The 21,296-nt window shown below is 41.5% G+C and overlaps 1 long non-coding RNA gene across 2 annotated transcripts in view; it reads right to left on the bottom strand.

The window, feature by feature from the left end:
• Nucleotides 1-6,880: 6,880 nt before the first annotated feature.
• LOC146831502 (uncharacterized) overlaps nucleotides 6,881-21,296 on the bottom strand; it is an 89,435-nt gene continuing 75,019 nt past the window's right edge. Inside the window, exon 3 of one of the 2 annotated variants that reach the window (XR_014961583.1) lies at nucleotides 6,881-8,408. This is a non-coding gene — a long non-coding RNA (uncharacterized LOC146831502). The remainder of the gene's footprint in view (nucleotides 8,409-21,296) is intronic. The other variant, XR_014961584.1, reaches the window with a different exon arrangement.

The raw sequence follows: 21,296 nt of genomic DNA, 5'->3' as shown, positions 1-21,296 counted from the left end.
TTCTTTTTTATTATGCACTGCCAAATATGTTGTGATGAGCCTAATCGACCAGATGCCAATAAAAAAAAGTGCTATGAAAAATAGTACCACAGAGGCTTTGGCATGCCTGATGATTATAACTTACTTAATGGATTTAAAAAGCCTTCCTCTTCGTCTTCCCCATTTAGAAGTTCTTGCTGGACTAAACTCGAGCTGACATTCCAGCCAATTAAGCTCATCAACTAGCCATATTTCCTCTAACATTGGTGTTTGATCCTAATACAAGTACATAAATGGTTTGCAGTCGCTCAAATTTCTCATAAGCCTTTAATCTTCTAATTGTTTGTTGTCATCTTCATCATAGCAGTTTGCATTGTCGAGAGCCCCCAGAAAGGACTCACTACATGTTTCTTTTAGTGTGAATTGTTCCTTTAGGGTTACAGCTTCATTTGCCTTCATCATCTTTTCCAGGTTTCTAAAGGTCCTTGTTGGGACTTAAAAGTCCCTCGCATAGTGAAGAACGTGTATCCTTGCCCCGACTGCCCAGGTGCCAAGGATGACTGAATATCTGCTGCTGATATTTGTTGTCATGGTTTAAAACGGATCATGCGTGTGCGCCATGACAAAGGGTTGTCTCACGGATAGTGGTCTTGTTGGACCAGGAGGTGTGCCCAAAGCGTTACCCTAATAGTGGCAAAAGGCCTTTGCCAGAAAATAAACAGCACGAGTGTGGTGGTGGTAGCGTACCATGTAGTAATCAGGAGAAGTAAAAATACCTTTTTACCTGCATCACTAGAGTGAGGCTTACAGGTTCACACATGTAAAGCTCTGCTGCTCTATGCTTAACTCACCCTTGGCCTACATCAATTTAGTGTGCAGTGCTGTGCAGTGAGTGTGTGTTGTATGCATGTCCTGGGTGTATGTATGCCTGTGAATGGTATAATACATGAAAGATTCTAGGTTTCTTTTTGGGAGTTCCGCGGCAGACTGGGGGAGCATGAGGAATTCCCCCCAGATGGATTTGTGGATTGCTGCATTCCTGTGAGCTGGATGGGACACACTGGAGGAAGAGAGAGACAATCTCCTCAGTAGACTTCACAGGATACATTTTGATTCAAAGAGAGGTCTCTGAAGAGGTGCCTGGGCACATCTCAGGAAGGAGGCTGATAAGAGAATCATAAAGTCATACAGCATCCTACTGTGACAGATAGCTTTCTGGATGAAGGGCAGAGGAGTGGGCACTCCAAAAGGAAGCAGAGCCGCAGCTTGAACTTTTAAAGACGCAGACCCTAATTCTCATTTGGTATCTGGAAACGGACTATAAGAAGGGGAGATCGAGACCCCTAAATTGTCAACTCCCAAGCAGCCTGCTGGGCCATGTGAAGAGCAGAAGCTCTGCAAGACTTCTTCCTGTGACCAGGATTTGTGATTAAGGCCTGGCACTGTCCCAGCTGGGTGAGGGGACATCACCCAGGGAAGATCCAAGACCACCTGACCCTAGAGCACCAGTGTCTGCCTGCCCGCAAAGACCAGTGTGCCCTGTGAGGAACAGGAAAGCCCTGGAGGGAGCGAGGTCCAGTGGGGGATCCAGGTATGTGGATTCTGTAATGGAGATGTCAAGTAAGGACTACTGTGCTCATCAAGGCTGTCGTCCATGTGCGGTGGGTAACTTGGTGACCTTGTATGCACAGTGTAGTTAACCGTGCCCATTCGGCATTACCTGTGTGTGGTATGTATGTCGGTGACCCTTTATGCGACCCTTTATGCAAGATAGGGCCGCCGTGAAGAGAAACCTGCTGCTGTGCCGATAGGGCAGTTGTACGAGTGTGGAGCAGGTGGGGTGACCCTTTATGCCAGAGGGAGCTCCCGTAAAAGACATGGATCGGAAACTGGGTGAGGCCATCGTCACGAGGAGAGGCCGTCGTGGTCACCCATGTGAGCCCGAGCCCCAGCTGAGGACCAGAACCAGAAGCCGCTGATCCCCTCCTCCCCCACTTGCGGGGAAAACCAAAGGAAATTTATTGATGCATCAGAGCAGCACCGAGAACACCGAGCTAGGGCCCCTACAGAGCTGCTCAAGTTATATTCACTGAAGGCAGCTGCTGAAGTCACCACACCCACGAAAGAGATGTACTCAGAGACTCCGGTCGGGCAATCTCTGCTGGTTTGGGTAAGACTGATTGAAGGGCTGGAAGACTTCAGGGGAACTTGTGTGCCAGATAGTACTTTGGTGCTAGAACATTTTTGACTTTTTTTAAGAGAGTCAGAGTGGAACTCCTGAAACTCGGACTGCTAGTGTGGCCTAACCTAAATGTCGCCTATAGTGAATGGGGAATACCCACTACTACTAGTGAGAGGGAAGTAGGACTCAGGGGTCTGCCTATTGAAAACTAGTGCCCTGACCTCAAGGGATTGTGCATATTTTGTATGTATGCCATATTGTGTCGGGCCCCGTAAAAGGCATCAACTCCCACGGTTGGGCCCAGTAATGCCTGCTTGCTTCGTGGCCCTCTGAAGGAAATTCTGACAGTCCTGATGGACCCTAGTATAGTAGATATATTTTATACTGCATAATGTCTGGTACTCTCTTCTTTTTTTACAATCATATACTTTTGATAGTGACTGATTATCACTGATTGGGGTAGGTTACCACTCTCTAATCTCAGCATGATTCTGAGCTCAGCACATATTTGAAAATGTAATCAGCTTATGAAAGGTGCTGATGATTTTTCGCTGCTTGGAGCAATAAATAACAACTTTGTGAGCTTCTTCAACTGAAATAGGATTTGATGCCAACCAAACTCAAATCTACATGCCCTTGTATTTACAGTTCGGGCTGGACTGTTCCCATTGGGTACAGGCTCAAGGCTGATTTGCATATGGCTGGGTCCAAACTGAAATGGCATGGTGAGCAAAAAAACTATGGATTTAGGCCCAGATCTCTGTACTGGGGTGAATGTATGACATTGTTCTGCATTCTGTCCATCAATTGTTGTTTTTGCATTTGCCACCCCAAGGTGGGACGGGTAGGCCCAGACGTGGGTCCCATGCTCTCCATGCCACTGATGTCAAGCTATCCTGGCTGATGAGGGCTGAAAGCCCGAAACCATTCCTAGGATGCTTGTTTCCAGTCCAGGGAGGACCTGGCCTGGCAGTTCGGGCTGGACTGTTCACATTGGGTGCAGGGTCAAGACTGATTTGCATATGGCTGGGTCCAAACTGGAATGGCATGGTGAGCAAAAAAACGATGGATTTAGGACCAGATCTCTGTACTGCGGTGAATGTATGACATTGTTCTGCATTCTGTCCATCAATTGTTGTTTTTGCACTTGTATTTACCAGGCATTTTTCTTTCAGCAGGTTTGACCTGTTGATATTTATTTGGTGGACGTGGTTTTTATAACACATGGGATTTACCAGGCGCAATAAAATCCAGAAAACTCCTAATTCTGATATGTGCTTTAACAATAGTTACCCTAGTCTTCCCAGACTAGACACAGCTTCTTCAATGCCAGAAAAGATCCTTTGAAGCTGTGAAAAGGCACCAAAGCAAGCAAGGCTTAAAATATATCTTATTCTTCCCAGCTGAACTTAAAATTCTGAAGGAAGGCAAATAATTCTTCCTTATGGCTTCCAAAGCAGATTGGGACTGGATAGAAGGTAACTGACGATCAAACACTGAGAACCAAACATCATATTCTAGAGACACAGAATATTACAGAATGAAAAGGTCAACATGCAGATGAAACTCCACATCCTCTGGACAACTATATATGTACGAAGCTAGATGTATCAGTCATGGCTCTGGATCTCCCATTGTCCCAGACTCTGCTGGCAATCTGTGTCTCGCCTGTGACACAAATGTATATTTTTATGTTTGCTAACATTCAATTTTATGGTTTCAAGTTTTGAAAAGTTGGTGGGTTGTAGGGGGTGATCAGATGTGAACGGTGAGGTTACCTTCATATTTTTGGAAGTGGAACTACCACATTATAACATTAAACAAACATCAGTTCCTAGGGTAGGCGGAGAGAAGCTAGAAATACAAATCATTGATATACTGTACACTGGGCACATATGAGATAGATGCACAGGTGAGAAGCGAAATTAAGAGGGAGAGTCGATAAACCTGGCAAAAGCCAAAACTGCACACACTCAAAATCAAATGGCCGGTAGGGTAAAAAATACTGACTTGGAATGCATGTGACATATTACTATAGGGAAAAGCACAAGATCTTAGCATGCCTAAAACACCAGGGAATAGACTTCCCCAAAAGACACTCCTAGCAAAGACTGAACAAGAAAAACTAGCCAGGAAAAGGAGATAAGAGATATATTACTCCTCCTGTTCGAGATTAGTGGTAACATAGTTCACCAGAAGAACGCCCTTGCATGTTTTGCATATCCTATATATTAACACAGGGATGTGGAATTCCTATAGCCCGACTCCTAGGACATATTGTTTGGGGTCAAGGACAACAAGTTTTCATGTTTATTTTGTACTAGGGAAAAGTAGGCCCAACCCCCTACAGCACATACTCTTTGACTGACAGTTTAAAGTACTACATTATGGATCAGTAAAGGGCACTGTCTGAAGTTAAGGTAATATTTGTGTCCATATGATAATGCTGTTAGATATTTTATTCATGGTTCCTTAATGCAAAGCTTTTCTTATTAGGGTGAACGCTCTAAGGAAAAGGTGTAAGCTCGGACTGCACTACTGAGACAGTGTTCCAGTGAAAAATGTGTACACACGTTTGCAAAGTTTAACAATATGGGGCTACATACAATGCTCCCTGAATACTCTCTAATTACATGCAAATATCTGTAGAAGCTTGAAAGCAAATACTTTGTTTTAAAAAACAAATTCACAAACAAACTACTGTGAAATTGTAGGTAACATTTCTTTGAAGCATCATTTAGTAAAATGTGTTGATGCATCTAGTATTTCTAAAAAAACTATTCATAATGGAAAATCAGTGCAACAACAAAATAATGTGAAACTTGAAAATAAACAGGCATTGGCTAAGCCAATAGGTCTGATATTGGCGGTCAGCCTTCTGCTTTTGTCAATCCGTGTATGTCTTGTTTTAATATTGTTTTAGTAATACTTTGTGGAGGCTGCCAGACCCTCACCATTATAACGAACATTGGCTAAAAGCAACAATATTTTTTGTTCTCAAAAAGCACACATTACCACAGTAGTCCCTTGCACTGAACAAAACTACTTTGTGTGCTGATATGCTCCTTGTGAAAGAATGCAAGGCAGTTGACAGATAGATGTAGAGATACAAAAACAAAAGGTCTTTATTAACTCCAGACCTAATTAGGTGCCCAATGCTTAAATAAGGTCACAAAATTGCACCCAGGGCATATCTTCTTGCATTAGGACACATTTACGGCGTTCATTGATTCACAAGAATTTGCAGAAGTAGGCCAGGAAATCGTACTCCTAGAAAATATTTGTGGACTGCTTTTTAGCACAAGCAAATATAAAGGTATAGATTTGCTAATTTGAAAATCTGTTGAGCATTTACAAGTTCACTTTCCATCCAACACATTTTTTACCAAACCTGGAAGAAGTTTTACTTCTGCCGTTGTCAGGAGTAAATTTGCAACTTTTCTCAGTATGGGGAAAAATTAGAGAAGAGCTGGCAAAACCCCCTAAAACACGCAATTTATAAGGTTTGTACGGACTCAAACGGGCATTCTAACCCTGGAACTATTACTTCACGCTTACTCCAACCCTAGTATGTAGATCTGCGGAAAAGTGGCAAAATAAGGAAATTGACAGAATTCAAACTCTACTATAGTATGAGCCCTGGCATAATCAGAAAGGCTAATATCAGAGCTTTTATATAATGAGATTGCTGCCATAATGTTTCGCTGCACTACGTGGCACCAAAGGGGCAAGCATTCTCACATGGTAGTAGATATATGAAACAACCTGTCCCATGGACAAGTAGATATTTTATTAAATGCCACACCCCTGTATAAAGCAGGCAGACTTGCGATAGTGAAATTGGCTACAGACAGACAAGAACTGTGTTTGATCAACAAGTCAGCCCCAAACATCCAACATCCATATATTATAACTTGATATTTTCTACATCACTTTAGAAAAGTTGGGCACAGAAATACACACCCTAATGATATGTGTGAGTGACTTAAACAATGCTATATCCGGAGAATTGGATAAAAAACCACAAAGGATAGGTGAGACCGCTACAATAACAACTTAAAGAATCAGCAGAAACACTGACCTAAGGAGATCTATGAAGAGAACAACATTCCCTAGATAAAGAATTTTTATTCTACGCACCCCACATAATTCCTCAGTGGAATTCATTTAAATTAATTCGGACTTGTAGAGAGCATGGCTACCCAAAAGGGTCTCCCAGCAGTAAGACTAAGTTCAGAACCCACTAATCCGATTACAAAAACAATCAGGTTTTTTATCTCTTCCTAAAGTTACTCTCCTCTTCCACCCTCCTTAACGTGATGGGCAATACATCTAATGTTTTTGAGGGTAAATAAGATAAAGCCCGACCCCCACTTCTCACTCTATGCACCCTCTAAATGTCAAACAGGTGCAGAAAGGAGGATCTCAGAAATCATGTAGGTCTATAAACCTCGCTCAGATAACATGCTCAATGTGTGATACAGAGATTTAAAGTGAATTCTCTTTTTCACTGGAAGCCAATGCAAGGAGGTGAAAGGACTCACAACCAATTGATGCTTCAATATCTTTGGAAGTAGACAAGAAGCTGTATGTTGTACAATATACAGACTTCTCAAGACATATTGCAGGCATCCCAAGTATAGAGAATTTCCATAGTCCAGGCAAGAAATCACAAATACCTGTGTTAAAATTAGAAGTTCTAGGAAGACAAGACGAGGTAAGTGGAAATGTTCTTTATTCTGGTCATCCACTCTCCACACTGATAAAAGTGTCAACATTCTATCGTCAACTCTAGGTGGGATATTCCATTGTACATAGGGAAGGAGGGGAGCACCGGGAGGAAGGAACCAAGGTATGATGAGGTTACAAGGGGTGCAGAATATATTTACATGAAAGATTACAACATATCTCCCTATATAGGGGAGGGAGAAATATGCCATGTTCACAAGTCTGGGAGCTTGTGTTTGATGGGCACAATTCACCTGGTGTGTTCACACCGCTATGTAAACATGATTTCACAAATATTTTTTTATTTACTCTTAATAATTCATTTTCAATTCAAAAGATGCATATACTTCTATACAGTTACACATACCATTTTCCCCAAAAATTGTTTTTTACATTGCACATCTGTTTCTCATAGATGTGAGTTTCAAGCAAATTTATACATGTACAAAAATATACATTGATAAATGCTCATGCCCAATGCATTTCGGAACCTAATAGTTCCTTCCTCAGGGGAAATTCTTCAGTTGGTAGTCCTAACTGTCAGAGTCCAGCTTTCCTAATGAATAATCAACTCTCTAGGGTTTATCATATAAGCGGTCTTTAAAGCTCCCACTCAGACATATATCTGAAGACATGATGATAACGTTCAAAGAATAATCTCCGTGTGGCGTGTGGTGTTTGTGATGCCCATGAGGACTTGTTGCATCATTTTATGGAAAACTGATGCAGCAGAGGCAAGTCCAAAGGTCATCCTGACAAACATATAGGCTACGAATGGAGAGGTGAACGCCGTTAATGGCCTAGACTCAGGGTGTAGTTCCACCTGGTGGTATGCCATAGATAGGTCAATGACTGAAAAAAACTTGGCCTCCTCCATGGTGCTCAGCATCTCGTTTATATTGGTGAGGGGAAATCTCTCTACCCAAATATTGTCGTTGAGGCTGCGCAGATCAACACAGAGGCGAATGCCTTCCCCATTGACTTTGGCTGCTATAACTATGGGTGCCAACCATTCCGAGGATTCTATAGGTTGGATGACACCCATCTCGCATAACTTGTCTAGCTCCTTCTTGAAAGGCTCTCTCATAAGGAGAGGAACCGGGCGGGGTTTGTGTACCACAGGTTTGGCTCCCTGTTTAACCTTTATCTTTAAAACCAGAAAGGAAACAGCACAACCCAACACACACTACGAAGTGTATGTGACGCACCTTCCTCTAGGCAAAGAACAACACTCTTTTTGCCAACCCTCCTCTAATCAAACTGACATTCGAGCATTTTGCTCTCACAGTGTGCAACACCACTACCCCTGCCGTTTCCAAGGGGGGATCCCAATGATCAACATAAACTTTTACCAACTGTAGGTTGCACCTCCCAATTCAAATTTCCAAAGAAAAAGTAATTTATGAATGTCCATCCAGTATTAATAACGTTCAAGTTTCTTTATACTTCTTTTTAATTTGCAACAAAGCACCGGGCAGCCAACGCGTTTCGTTCTTTTTAAACAAGAACTTCGTCAGGGCTGTAAAGACATTTAAAAAACATATGTATAATACAATCTTAAAATACATTCACATCTAACAATACATTACACATAATACACCAAGACAGGAAACACTCTAAAAAATAATCTTACAGAAATTTGTTTTCTTTTTTATCAAATCATGATTTTTCAAATATGTAACAGGTCGAGCACCTAACCAACTTTCTATTCATTTAAATTTCTTATTATTATTTTAAATTGTTGATCCACACTCATATTCGCATAATGATTATTTCGATATCTACAAGAAAATATGATATGTTCATCTTCCACAATTGGGACCAAGTCAAAACTACAAGGACCCTTGGTGTCTGGTACTATATCCTTTTGTCCATCAACCTCGTCGTATAACATTTACTGGACAGATCTAATATTGCCCCATAGGATAAGTCAGGCATGCTTTTATGGAGGGAAGAAAGTAGAAATGTGTATAGTCTTTAAAGCTATCTTCAAAAGATGAAAGAAGAATCAGAGAAGAAAAAGAAAATTAGTAACAGCAGTTGCATCCAACAAGAAGGGGCTGCATGACAATCGCTATAAATTGGGAACAGCTCTGTTGGCTATATTCAATTCATCTAATTTGTATGGAGGTCATCCAAGAATAGGCCATACACCTACCAAGTTCATCCACAAATAATTTAGGTAATTCTTCACATAGCGTACATTTACTATTGGAACCCTCCACAAGGATGACTTGATCTTTATTGTTAGGGTCTAGTATGATGCCCAATTCCTTATGGTGTTGCCAGTCAAGGAGATTGGACCCTTTCTCTACAACATACACCTTACAGACAGTGGATCTTCCTTTGAAGTCTATGTGTACCTGTGTCATTTCTATACTTACATCTCCCCGTATTTTTTTGTAATCAGTAAGATTGAGTAAAGTGAAAGGGGAACAAGAATATGCGAAAATATCTACTGGCTTATTATTGAGTAAAACCATGCATTTGGGATAGTCAGGTTTAGAAATACCGTCTTCACCTTTCACTTGAAGTACAAACTTCTGACGTTGTTCACCCTCCACATTAACTATCTTAACTTGGTTGTTGTCCCCATCCCTATATACTCTAGCAAAGTGCCCTCTCCTATTGCATCTCTTACATGTAACACTGCGGGGAGGGCATTGTAGACTGTTAGTGAGGTGATTACTACTGCCGCATCTAAAACATTTCAAACCATGACATTCCTTTATGGGTTTGCTGACATATACATCTTTGTTTTTCACTTTGAGTATCTCATTGTGTATTTCCTCTACTTGGACGGACGGCACTACTTCTTCAGTAACCTTAATTTCTTTCATGCACTTAGCTGTGTGCTGAATGGATTGCACTAAAGTAATCGCTTCTCTAAGTGTGGGGTTCTTAGCGAGCAATTTTTCTTGTATTCTGCTACTATTTGTACATCTGACTAACTGATCCCTTATAAGGGAGTCATTGAGTTCCCCAAAATCGCAGAGTTGGGTGAGTCCCCTCAATTTTGTTACGTAGTTGTTAACAGACTCGTGTTTGCCCTGCACACGGCTGGAAAACGTATGGCGTTCAAGAACTACATTGACTTTATCCCAAAGTGTATTCCTAACTTCATAAGCGTAACATTATACACGTCTAGATCGTCATCATCCTCAACTTCTGGTTCTGGCAATGTTTCATATACCTTGCGACCATGCACTCCCAGGTTATGCAATAGAATATGTTGTTTGCGTACTGCAGAAAACTTCTCCCCACCCATGGCAACAAATAGTTTTGTCCAATCTTTCCAATGAACTTCTGGCTCCCCACTATCATTTAAAAAGGATGGTGGTTGATACCGGGGGTTCCCATAATGCAAGGACAAACAGTACAGTGGCCAGAAATATAACACAGTAATCCACAACAAGAGACACCGTAAACTTGAAAAATAATGGTACAACATGCACTGGAAAGAGAGGGGGCACAGCAATTTAGAAATCCTCACAAAATGATGTGTAACCGTAAAACAATGGTTTACAGAAACGAGAGAGTCACCGGAGAAATAATTAAAAGAGGAACAAGAGACTCAATGTGGTGTGCATGTCACCGAGGTGGTTGACACACTATTATGGTGAGTGTGTCACCGAAGGCTGAAGGGGAGAGGAGATTCAGAGATTCAGGTCGTAGCAGGTGCCCTTGGAATTAAATCTGAAACAAATGTACAAGGCGTTGAATGGCGTGTGTGTCACTGAGGATGGATGGCACACTGGTAAAGTGAGTGTGTCACCGTGTGGTATTGAAGAATTACAGTTTTACCTCAGAATGTAGAACTTTAAAAGCAGGGATCCAGGAAGATGAGGAGGTTGAGGAAGCGCACACGCAATACTAAAGGGATAAAAAAAGTAAGCAAGCGCTTTTCATGGGAGCTCCACACGGCATGCCCCGGTGCTGGGGAGAGTAGCATCATAGCAACGTGTCGGAAGACTGTTCCAAAGGAGCCGTTACACGTTGTACGACAGGAAATCCCAGGGGTTGCCTCGGGATAATCGTGGTCTGATGAGGAGTTGCGTAGGCAAATTAGGGTGAGCCGCGAACAGACGAGATACCTCATAAGCGGGTCCGAAGCAGCTTACAGGAACCGATTAGCTGTGGGCGTGAGCAGGACTGACGTGGAGCAGTGCCACTCTGAAGAACTCCACCGAGACGCGGGGCTCCGAGGGAAATCACCAAAATTAATCAGTTGAGGAAATGATCGGAGCTCACGCTGGTTAGGCACACCTCAGGAACAGTAAAAGTCATGCGGTAGACTAGGTGAGCTGGAAAGCCGCTCCGAAGATCTTCACAGAGACGCTGGCCTCCCAGTGAAATCTACAGAGGTAATCAGCTGATGACCTTCACAGAGAGAGGGGGCTCCGAGTGAAATCGATCTGGTAATCAGCTGAAGCAATGATCAGAGCTCTCACTGGCCTGGCACGCCTCAAGAACAACAAAAGTCAAAAAAAGTATACCAGATGAGCTGGAATGTGATGCAAAAGTTCCACTTCAAATCCCACAACGCACGCAATAAGGATGTAGTCTTGGAGAGAGTACTGAAAGGATAGATGACAAGCTGCCCCCTGAGCAGGATTGTTGCCAGTGTTAAAATTAGAAGTTCAAGGAAGACAAGACGAGGTAAGTGGAAAGTTCTTTATTCTGGTCATCCACTCTCCACACTTATAAGAGTGTCAACATTCTATCGTCAACTCTAGGTGGAACATTCCATTGTACATAGGGAAGGAGGGGAGCACCGGGGAGGAAGAAACCAAGGTGTGATGAGGTTACAAGGGGTGCAGAATATAACTAAGTGAAAGATTACAACAGCCTGAATCCCAATCCTCCATGTTGAAGAGGGTAAATAGTCTAATATCTTAAAATGCCATAGCAGCTGGCCGTCACTTTCTTTATTTGAGTCAAAAAAGTAAATTTATCATCCAGCCGGATACCACGATTCTTGATCTTGGCTTTAGGTTTAGGCCGTCTCCTAGAGACTCAGACCAGCAAACGGAAAACAGAATTGACTATACACTCATGTCCATGAGACGCAACCTTTCGTAAAGACACAAAACCTTGACTGAGTATTGCAAACAAAACTAGAATACTGCCTCACTAGATTAGAGTGGGATGCAACGAAAGCAGATGAGAGGTGTATACATAGGGAAGATGAACAAAGTCAGAAAACAAATATAGGCAGACATAGACAGTCTTGAAAAGGAGGTGGCTGTCCTGCAACAGGACATGTTGAGCAGACGAGAATGCTCCAGACATATACAGTTGAAGAAGCAGGAATGAAAATAACAAGATGACACAGTTGATAATTACTCCTACACCTCTGACAGGCAGAGACTATATAGTGAAGGAGCTACGTAAGCTACTAGCACTGATACTTAAGAGGGAACAAAAGAGACAGTGTATCCTGCAATATAAGATAAAACAGCATGGTTATATAACTCCCAAACAGGAATCAACTAAAGACTGCGCCATATACTAAGCTAGCCTCCTACAGAGTGTCAATCATATAGGTCTCTTACCATGATCCCAGTAGGCACCGAGATACTTAGTTTCATGTTAGCCAAACGAATATTGTCAGTGTTCCCGGAATTTGGTACATCCAGATCAGTCGGGATTCATTTGAAAACTCAAAACTGTACACAATCTATATAGACTCGCACATATACAATACTCCTTGGACATTTTAGAAAGTGAAGATAGATAGCTGCCCTGGACACCGGAAAGGCATTCCTCTTCCGAGATCTAGAAAAATATAGATTTGGCCCACATATAATGCCATGGATACAATTCTTAAGTAATAGAACTAAAACCCAAGTAAAATGGGTAAATACATATCAGACAGTTGGAAGCTGAGGCGAGGCACCGAAGAGGGATGTCCTCGTCACCTTTAGTATTTGCTCTAGCACTGGAAACACTAGCACAAACCTGGCTTTTTACCAGTCCATCAGTATGAGCTCAATGTGTTTTTTCGTCTGATGGCCCACCCAGCAGCGCCTTGACGCCTTCCGGTTAAGTCGCGCTTTATAAGGCTAATACTCATTCATTCATTCAAGTCAAACAACAGAGAACAAGAGCTACTCAGAGGTAGACACGGTGGTATTGATCTGAAATATATGTGCTTTACGACCGCCCCACCCCCAAAATAAATGTATTCCTTAACTGATTACTTTAATGAAGCCAATATACAAAAAGACTTGTAAACTGGATATAGATGAAGGAATTCTACTTAAGGGAGGTACATATGAAGGTAAAATGTTGTGCATATTTGAATAGACTAGAGAATATTATACACTACACAGATGGCAATTTCTGTTGCCCTACATCAGAGGGATGCCTCGGTATATTTACCGACTTACTCACGTTGCAGGCTTTAGTCACATGAAGTATAATATCAACCAAAGGAGATAGAACGTTTAGATCAGGTTCACTGTTCTTCCAAATGTATCATTCAATTAATGTGGAGAGAAACCACTATATGGTCACAAACCAATTAACTCATCCCAACGCAAACTCAAAAGGGAAAGGACTCTCACCCACTAGACCTAACTAATGGAATGCTTCATCCTCGAGTACTCACCAAGAATACCCATTGTGTCTGGGTAGGCTCGATCTCAAAAGAAGGGAGCTCTTATTAGAGTTACTTTTAGTGGTGGGATCTGTGCTAAACATAACATTGTCTTGTGTCCCCTCTACACACTTTATTCTGATTCAGGGTGCTCTGGCAAGATTAAAAACAAGGATGATGCTAGTAGGGACAATGAGTGATCCACTGCATTGGGTCTACATATTTCAGTCACTATTGCTCAGCCCAAAAGGGTCTCATGGCTTGCCTTATGACCTATAATAGCAGATCCTTGTGTATCATATGAAGGGGCTTTCCCATATGCTACAGCCTTTAATCAACTAATTATAGTCAGGTTTGCTATTGTATGCGGGATAAACACATACAGTCAGGCAAGCCACACGTACACACCCTTATGGTTCATTGGCCCTTCTGTTACCTGTGTTTGGGGAAAGAAACATAGATTAAACATTCAGAATTTTGGATAATGTTTTCCAGTAGATTAGGACTATCTCACCATTTGTGAGCACTGCAAACTCTATAGAAAGAGGGATTGTGTGATATTCTATGAACAGACAAAACTAATGCAAACTAGACAACAAATAGTGTGTTGTAGGTGTCAGCCACCAAGGCTAACATATTCTTATATACACAAAAATGTGGTGAGGGCGTGGTCATCATTCATGCATGAAATATGCATAGATCAGCTCTAGCTCAAGCGATAGGAAAAAAGTTCTACCATATCTTAGGGCATTCTGCGCCCACTAGGGAATTGAGAGATGGGCGGACCCTGTAGTCGTACACTAGAAGGGGAACCAAACTTTTGCTTTGGTGCCTGATAGGTTACTGTGTAAGCCCCCTCTGATTAACTCAAGACAATGTGACTTACTCCGGCGTCACTTCTACACCTGCTTCCTCTTCCAAATCCCTGCTTGTTGACAGTGCTGACCATGGTTGGGTCCAAAATATGCCCTTAGCGTAGCTTGTCTTAGCTCTGCACCCACTACGTTTAGCCGTATGTCATAGCACCACCCCTCCTGATATGTCCTTTAGGTCGATAGATCCATTGTTGTTCTCTTTGAAAATGAATTCTTTCAGCCTGCTTAGTCATGTCCTCCAGTTGTCATGTATATTTTTAAAGTGCACTATCGCCCATGAGGATATCCTTGGATTCCTGGCACTGAGTAGGTGTGTGTGTCTAGCCTTACCTATGGTAGGCTTTTTAATCAAAAATCTAGGTATTCAGTTTCCTGTGGATTTTAAGAAGAGAGGAGGACACTCTGATGTAGTGTGGCAGGTCGTTCCACGATTCAAGAGCGACGTAAGAGAACGCTCGTCCTCCTGATATGGTTCTGTGTATGCTTGTGATGTGTGCGAGTAGGAGTCCGGCGGAGCAGTAGTGTATGGGTGTTGGTGGAGGGAGATGCAACTGTTCAGGTTGGTGGGGTCTGAGTTGTGTAGTGCTTTGAAAGTTTGTGTGAGGAGTTTGAAATAAGAGCATCTGTGTATTGAGAGCTAGTGTAGTTCCCTGAGGTGTGGTGTGATTTGAATTCTGTGTGGGAGGTTGAGGATAAGTCTGGCTGCCGAGTTTTGGATGGTTTGTAGTTTTTTTTTTGGGAGTTGCATAGCGATCCAGCATAGAGGATGCTCCCATTGTTCAACTTGCGGGTGACTAGGGCTTGAGTAACAGTTTTGCTAGTTTTTCCATTTGAAGTGGGCACTTTATGGATACAGTGGTGTAATTTGTATGGGTGAGCTATTGAAAAAGTTTCCAGATCCAGTCAGACACCCAGGATATTCAGAAAGTGAGGGATATGTAGGTAGAAGTATTCACTACAAAGGTATTTCTAGGAGACACTAAATATTACTGTACATTCATCACCTTCTGAACATTCACCAGGAGTCAGACTGGATCCAGAAACTTTTTTTACACATCAACAGCTCTCATGGGCCAACAGGAGGCTCTTGATCATTCCGGGAGGGTCGTGGAAGATTTGGTAAGCCACTCTGTTAGAACTTATTACTCTGCTCTCTCATCCTCCCCTATACAGGGTGGGGCTGCTTTTGAAACTGGAGGGTGGGGTTCTCCACGTCATTCCGCTGAGGCTGCATGTGTGGAGACTGAGCTTTCTTCTTGCTGCCAGATGTTGTGGATGCCATATTGCCCACCAGGAAACCCAAAATGTTTGCTCAGTTGTGTAAATTGGAAGACCTGAACCCATTCCATTCCAACATTTCCAATGATTTAGGCTTCACAATATCTGTTGCCCAGCAGGGCTTGGTAGTGGCTACTCTGAAAAGCTGCCTTCTCTATTAAACTTTGGGCTTCACTGATCAGCATTATTTAACTGAACACTGTTGGTACATTTTTCTAAAAGGTTTACACTACTTAGTTGTTCTAATACAACCCATCCCAGGTCTTTCACAGTGTGTTCTTGTGTGATGAAATGGTTGCTTATCTTTGTTGTAATCTTTTTGCATCATATGTTAAACAACTCGCACATTGCTACCAAACACCCTCACGCCCAGCTTCATTGATTTTAAGGTTAGTGTCCATAGAGCCAGATAGTATGGTCTGAAAAAAATACTTTGACTAGGGGCACTATAACCAGACTGCCATGTGTGTCAGTGAGCACGTGGTCTTTGGGATGTATGAACAAGTGTGCATATGAATGGGATATATGTGTATGGGTGATTGAGAGCCTGTGTCTTATGTACTTGTGGCACAGGACATACCTTTCGCCACATGCCTCACCGTTACATGTAAAACACAAACCAACAACCATTTTTTTTAAATGGGAGAAATTTATATTGAAGAAAAATGTTCAGCAAAAATGATAAAAGTATGGAACATTTTCCTACAATTAAGTGTCTTCCAGTTATAAATATGGTACAGTGTACAATGACCGCTGGGAGCAAGAGGCCTGCTGTTTGTAAATACAACACTTTGAAATGGGAGAAAATTAAAATGAAACATAAACTTAATCATTAGGGTAACTTTCCATTTTAATTTTCTCCGATTTAAAAACATTCGGAAACATAATTTTGTTCTCATGCTCCAATATTGAGTTGCCAAGCATTTTTGTTTAAGCGTTAAATCCCTCAGTGCTTCAGTTCTTCACTTCTGTGCCCCAGTCCCCAGCCTGGGTGATAAATCTAAATGAGCACTGCTCATTATCAGACCCTGCTATCGGCAGCTTGATGATGATAAAGTAAAATAAGCACAGCCTTCCCTTAACTTTTAAAGGAAAATGTGACCATGCCCTTATTTAAAAATGAACTTAAGGCTGTGTGCTACTCTGAAGGTGTCTGGGAGCTACTTATCTTCATCTGCCTCCCATATAATCAACACATCATCAACATATCATTTCCACATCATAATATGTGATGGGATCAGGTTTCATTCGTTGAGGATGAATTTTCCCTTTAAGTGGTGCACATATAGGCCAGCCTCGATTGGGGAAAAAAGTGCTTCCAATTGAATTACCATGAGTTTGAAGAAAAAGTGTTCCTTCACATTCAAAGATTTTCCCTAAGTGCCAATCGTATACATTCCAAGATGAAATGTCTGAGGGTATTGCTATTGCATTTTTCTTGGTATATGATCTCTGTGATTGCATCCTCTCTTGTGTCTTGGGGGAGGATGGTGTATAGCCTCTCGCTGCCAAGTCCCACCAGTAAGCTGTGTGAAAGATCGAAGGTCAGTTCCTTTAGTGACAACAGAAGGTCTGTGGTATCCTATGTCGGTGTGTGCTGTACAATTGGTCTCAGGAAGAAACCACTGAACCGAGACAAAGGTTCCAAAATTGAACCTATCCCTAAAACTATCGGGCATCCAGGTGGAAGGTTTCTCTTCTTATAGATCTTTGGTAGGATGTAGAAATAGGGGGCAACTGGGTCCATGTTCCTAGGGAAGTCTGCTTCATTTTTTTAAATCCAGCTTCCAGTTTCTGCCTCCTCCACCTATTGTGTATGATAGTTATCAATTTTCTTATTGGATCCTCTGTGATCACCCTATAGTTATTACCATCCTCCAGAAGCCATCTGCATTTTGCCAGGTAGTCACTTATAGTCTGGAGGACAATACCTCCTCATCATCAGGTCTTATGGTAATGTTAGGATCCCTCCGGAGTTTTTTCAGGGCCCATCTCTCTTCCCGGATTATATTGTGGAAGGTTCTGAGTTTAGGGATGTCTTATGGACTCGATTTCATTAAAGATTGCTTGTTCAAATGCTTGGAGCACTACTGGGACGGTCAATGTGGGTGGGTAAAAGGAAGGTTTTGTCCATAGGCCTGTAACAACTTCCTCTGTGGTCTCATGTTGGTCATTCAAATTGGTGCAGAGTTTAATCTTCCAACAGAATTCTGCAGGATCACAGTGCAGCCAGAATCCGTCAAATGTTTGTGTACGGATACAGCCCAGTATCGAGAACTTTGCTAATAAATATGATTGCATGCCAGCATGGCATTTCAAACTTAAGGAACAGTTTATAAACTTTAAGCCTTCAAGATGACACAGTCGGGTTTCTAATGTATTCTTTAAATACTGTAGCCAAACATGTTTTAACATTGCAGTTGGTGCATCTGAGAAGGACCTCTCTAAAGGATTTGAAGGTCAAATAACAAGGCATACAGCTTTTTCTTGTTTCAAATTCTGTTTATTGAGTTTTAGATTGATACAGAAATGTAGTACACATGCAACAGTCATCAAACAGGCCAAGAGTTACAGAAATCACATGTAGGTTACAGCTTGTTCACAAGTTCTGTGGCATGGAAAACTTTATTAAAAAGTATAATCATATCCTGTTGCATTTAGTATTCTACGACATTTTCCGTCAATCCACCCTCTAAGGAGAGGAACATTGAAAGGAAACAATTTTTTTTTTAAATGTGATGTCATGGTGCAGATAATAATGAAGTGGTCATGAGGGATGGGCGTCTGGGCCACCGATGAGGCAGGCTACCAGCTGACATCTGTACTGTTATGGCATTAAATATGAAACAGGTTGAGGGACCTTAGACGTGGGGTGCACGCCGTCAGCGGGAGCCACAGCTTTTTCTTGTCCAGTTTGTTGCTCTAAAGAAGCATTTTCTCTCAGAGCCATACTTGTCTTTCTGAGGAGCGCACGGGCAAACAAAACATAGCTTTTTACAGCATAACAACATAGAGGCAATTGGCACAAATCCTATTAATAGGGTACTTAAGAGTCAGCAGAGTGAAAGATATGGGACAATGCTGCATTGCCCCTTGGGAGTGGTTTATTCTCAAGGAAAGACTGTATCCTCAGAAATCACCAGCAAAGATGACCTGAGGTACAAGCATACCCTATATACTTTCAGGAGTGGTCCCATCAAATACCCCCATATCTGTAGTCAAACCCTTTTGAGTGCAGTCATTGTTGATATATCCATAATAGTCATAAGATGGACATCCCTTCTCACAGACCAACACATAAGGCAACAAACATGTTTAAACACATTTAATGCATCAATGCGAGTGCCCCTAAATGACTATTATGCCTTCTTCAACTGACTGCATGGGCTGTTCTCTCTAGTAACTGTGTTCCAGACTAGGACCATCTCTAGCCTCACAGTGAATGAGCATTTGAATTGCACTGAAGAACCCCACCAGGGTATCTGCCTCTCAGTTTATCCCAGGGCAAACGTCTTAGGGGTGAAAGCATGTGATAGGTCCACACATCTAACATATTATATCCTCTGTTGGATTTTCAATATTTATCTTTTTTGTTTCACATTACAAATACCTGATCACACAACAAATAATTCTTTCTGAAAACAGCCTGGATCTCTGAAATATTGGATAGCTCTAGTCTAAATCCTTTTAAGGGTTTGAGCAGAAAGTCCAGGTGTGTTAATATGTGCACTTTAGTGCAAAGTTGTCAATCTTACTTCGCTGAGGTGCATAGTGTCCACCACCCAGTCCAAGGTGGATGCCATGTTATGAGATATGTTTCTGTGCTACACAACTTTGTTGCTGTTCTCTTAGGATGGTGTGTGTTACGACCAGATCGACGTATCTACATGGTGCACATGAAGACAACGTGGACAACAGTTAATGAGAAAGCAGCCAGCAAGCCGGCTTCATGGCCAGGGGCCATTTTGTGTGCATGATGGTACAAGAGTTTTAATCCAGTGTGTACACTTGATGTAATGTCTAAATATAAATAAATTGGGTATGACATTAAAGTAGTAAATGTGTGGCAACTAATCAGCTCTTAGTTATGTGCCTCACATCATGGTGGCATGTGTTGGCTAATGGTGTGTGAAGGGATATGCCTATGACTTGAGATAGGTGTACTATAGGGGTGTCAGGTGTCAAGCCATATATATGGTCTGCAGCCATGTTGTGGGCATGATGTAGTGTGAGATATGTGTAATGTGTACTTTTTATATAGTTAGAAGTAGGAGAGTGATGTTTCTGCAGAGTGGCAAATTCTTAGCCAACTATTTGTTTGGACTTGTGCTGCTCACAGGATGGAGGCATGGGATGCACCTAATGGGTAATGTCGGTGTGAAATAAATGTTTGCTGATTAGGAGATACTGGATGAAGAGCTGTAGTTTGAAGTCTTTAAGGAGAGGCAAATCAAGCCCTCACGGACACAAAGATTTCATAACAATCATTTGTTTATGCTCACGATATTAAAGGAAGGAATTCATATGTATTGTATCAGTCGTTCTCCTGGCATTGGATGTCTTCCATTTGGCTGAGATGCATTCACGGTAAGGAAACCCAACAGTTGTGCCAGAGGCCCCTACTCTCCAGGATTGTAGCTAGTGGCACAAAATGTATGAAGGGATGATACTAACAGACACAAGAGCCTCTTTACAAACTGCATTTTGTAGCATGTTTAGTACTACTACAATAAAACTACGAACAGACTACAAAGTGCTATTCGCTAACCTACATGTGGGTGGTCAACGTCTCCGCCTCTACTATCTTTTATGTGCGGAGATCTCTGAACACGTAGGTATATGGTTTAATAATAAATGTGGGAGGGACAGGGAGGAGTGACTGGAAAATGAGAAATACTTATTAATAGCTGGGGGGTTAAGGGAAGAGTAAGTAGGTGTTTAGAGGGGGTTAAGGAGGGCTTTAGGGAGGGACATGCAACCACTCACAAAACAGTAAGCCCATTGCTATTCACAAACTGTACTTCTGTAGTTACTACAGCCAAAAAGGACCCATATCAACAGTAAATGTACTCTAGCTCATGGCTGGAGTAAGTCCAGCACCACAAATGGTATTGCAGCACCCTTCCATAGAAAATAATGGCAGCACAAACTTTAAAAAAGGCCATACGAACTAATGTTAAATTACATGAACTTATTACAATTATAAACTTAATTTAATATTAAACTAATTAAATAAAAAATAAAGCAATTATTTTATTGTAACATGTCTAAATAACCTTTTTAAATTTAAAAAGTAATGTAACTTCAATAATAAAAATTTTCAAATAAATTTCAATTAATTCTACACAAAACGTTTAATAGGTTTTACTACATAATCAATATACAGTTAATGCTCCTAAGAAAAATAATTGTAATTATAAAAAATATATATATTTAATTCAAGATGTAGTTAATAATGCTGTAGCATTATTTCATGTATTCATACATTTAAAATAATACATTATTTACAATTAATATTTCAATTAAAATATGTTACTCATTTAATTTTATAATAAAGTTTTAAACGTTTCCCTCTATTTTACCATTGGGTGATGTTCGGCTCCGGTGGTGGAAACCTCAGCCTACATGTGAAAAATACAAGTAGTAACTTTAC

Source organism: Triturus cristatus, chromosome 5_1 (genome assembly GCF_964204655.1).
Source record: "Triturus cristatus chromosome 5_1, aTriCri1.1, whole genome shotgun sequence".
In the NCBI taxonomy this organism is placed as follows: domain Eukaryota; kingdom Metazoa; phylum Chordata; class Amphibia; order Caudata; family Salamandridae; genus Triturus; species Triturus cristatus.
This window is presented reverse-complemented; position numbering and strand designations above follow the sequence as displayed.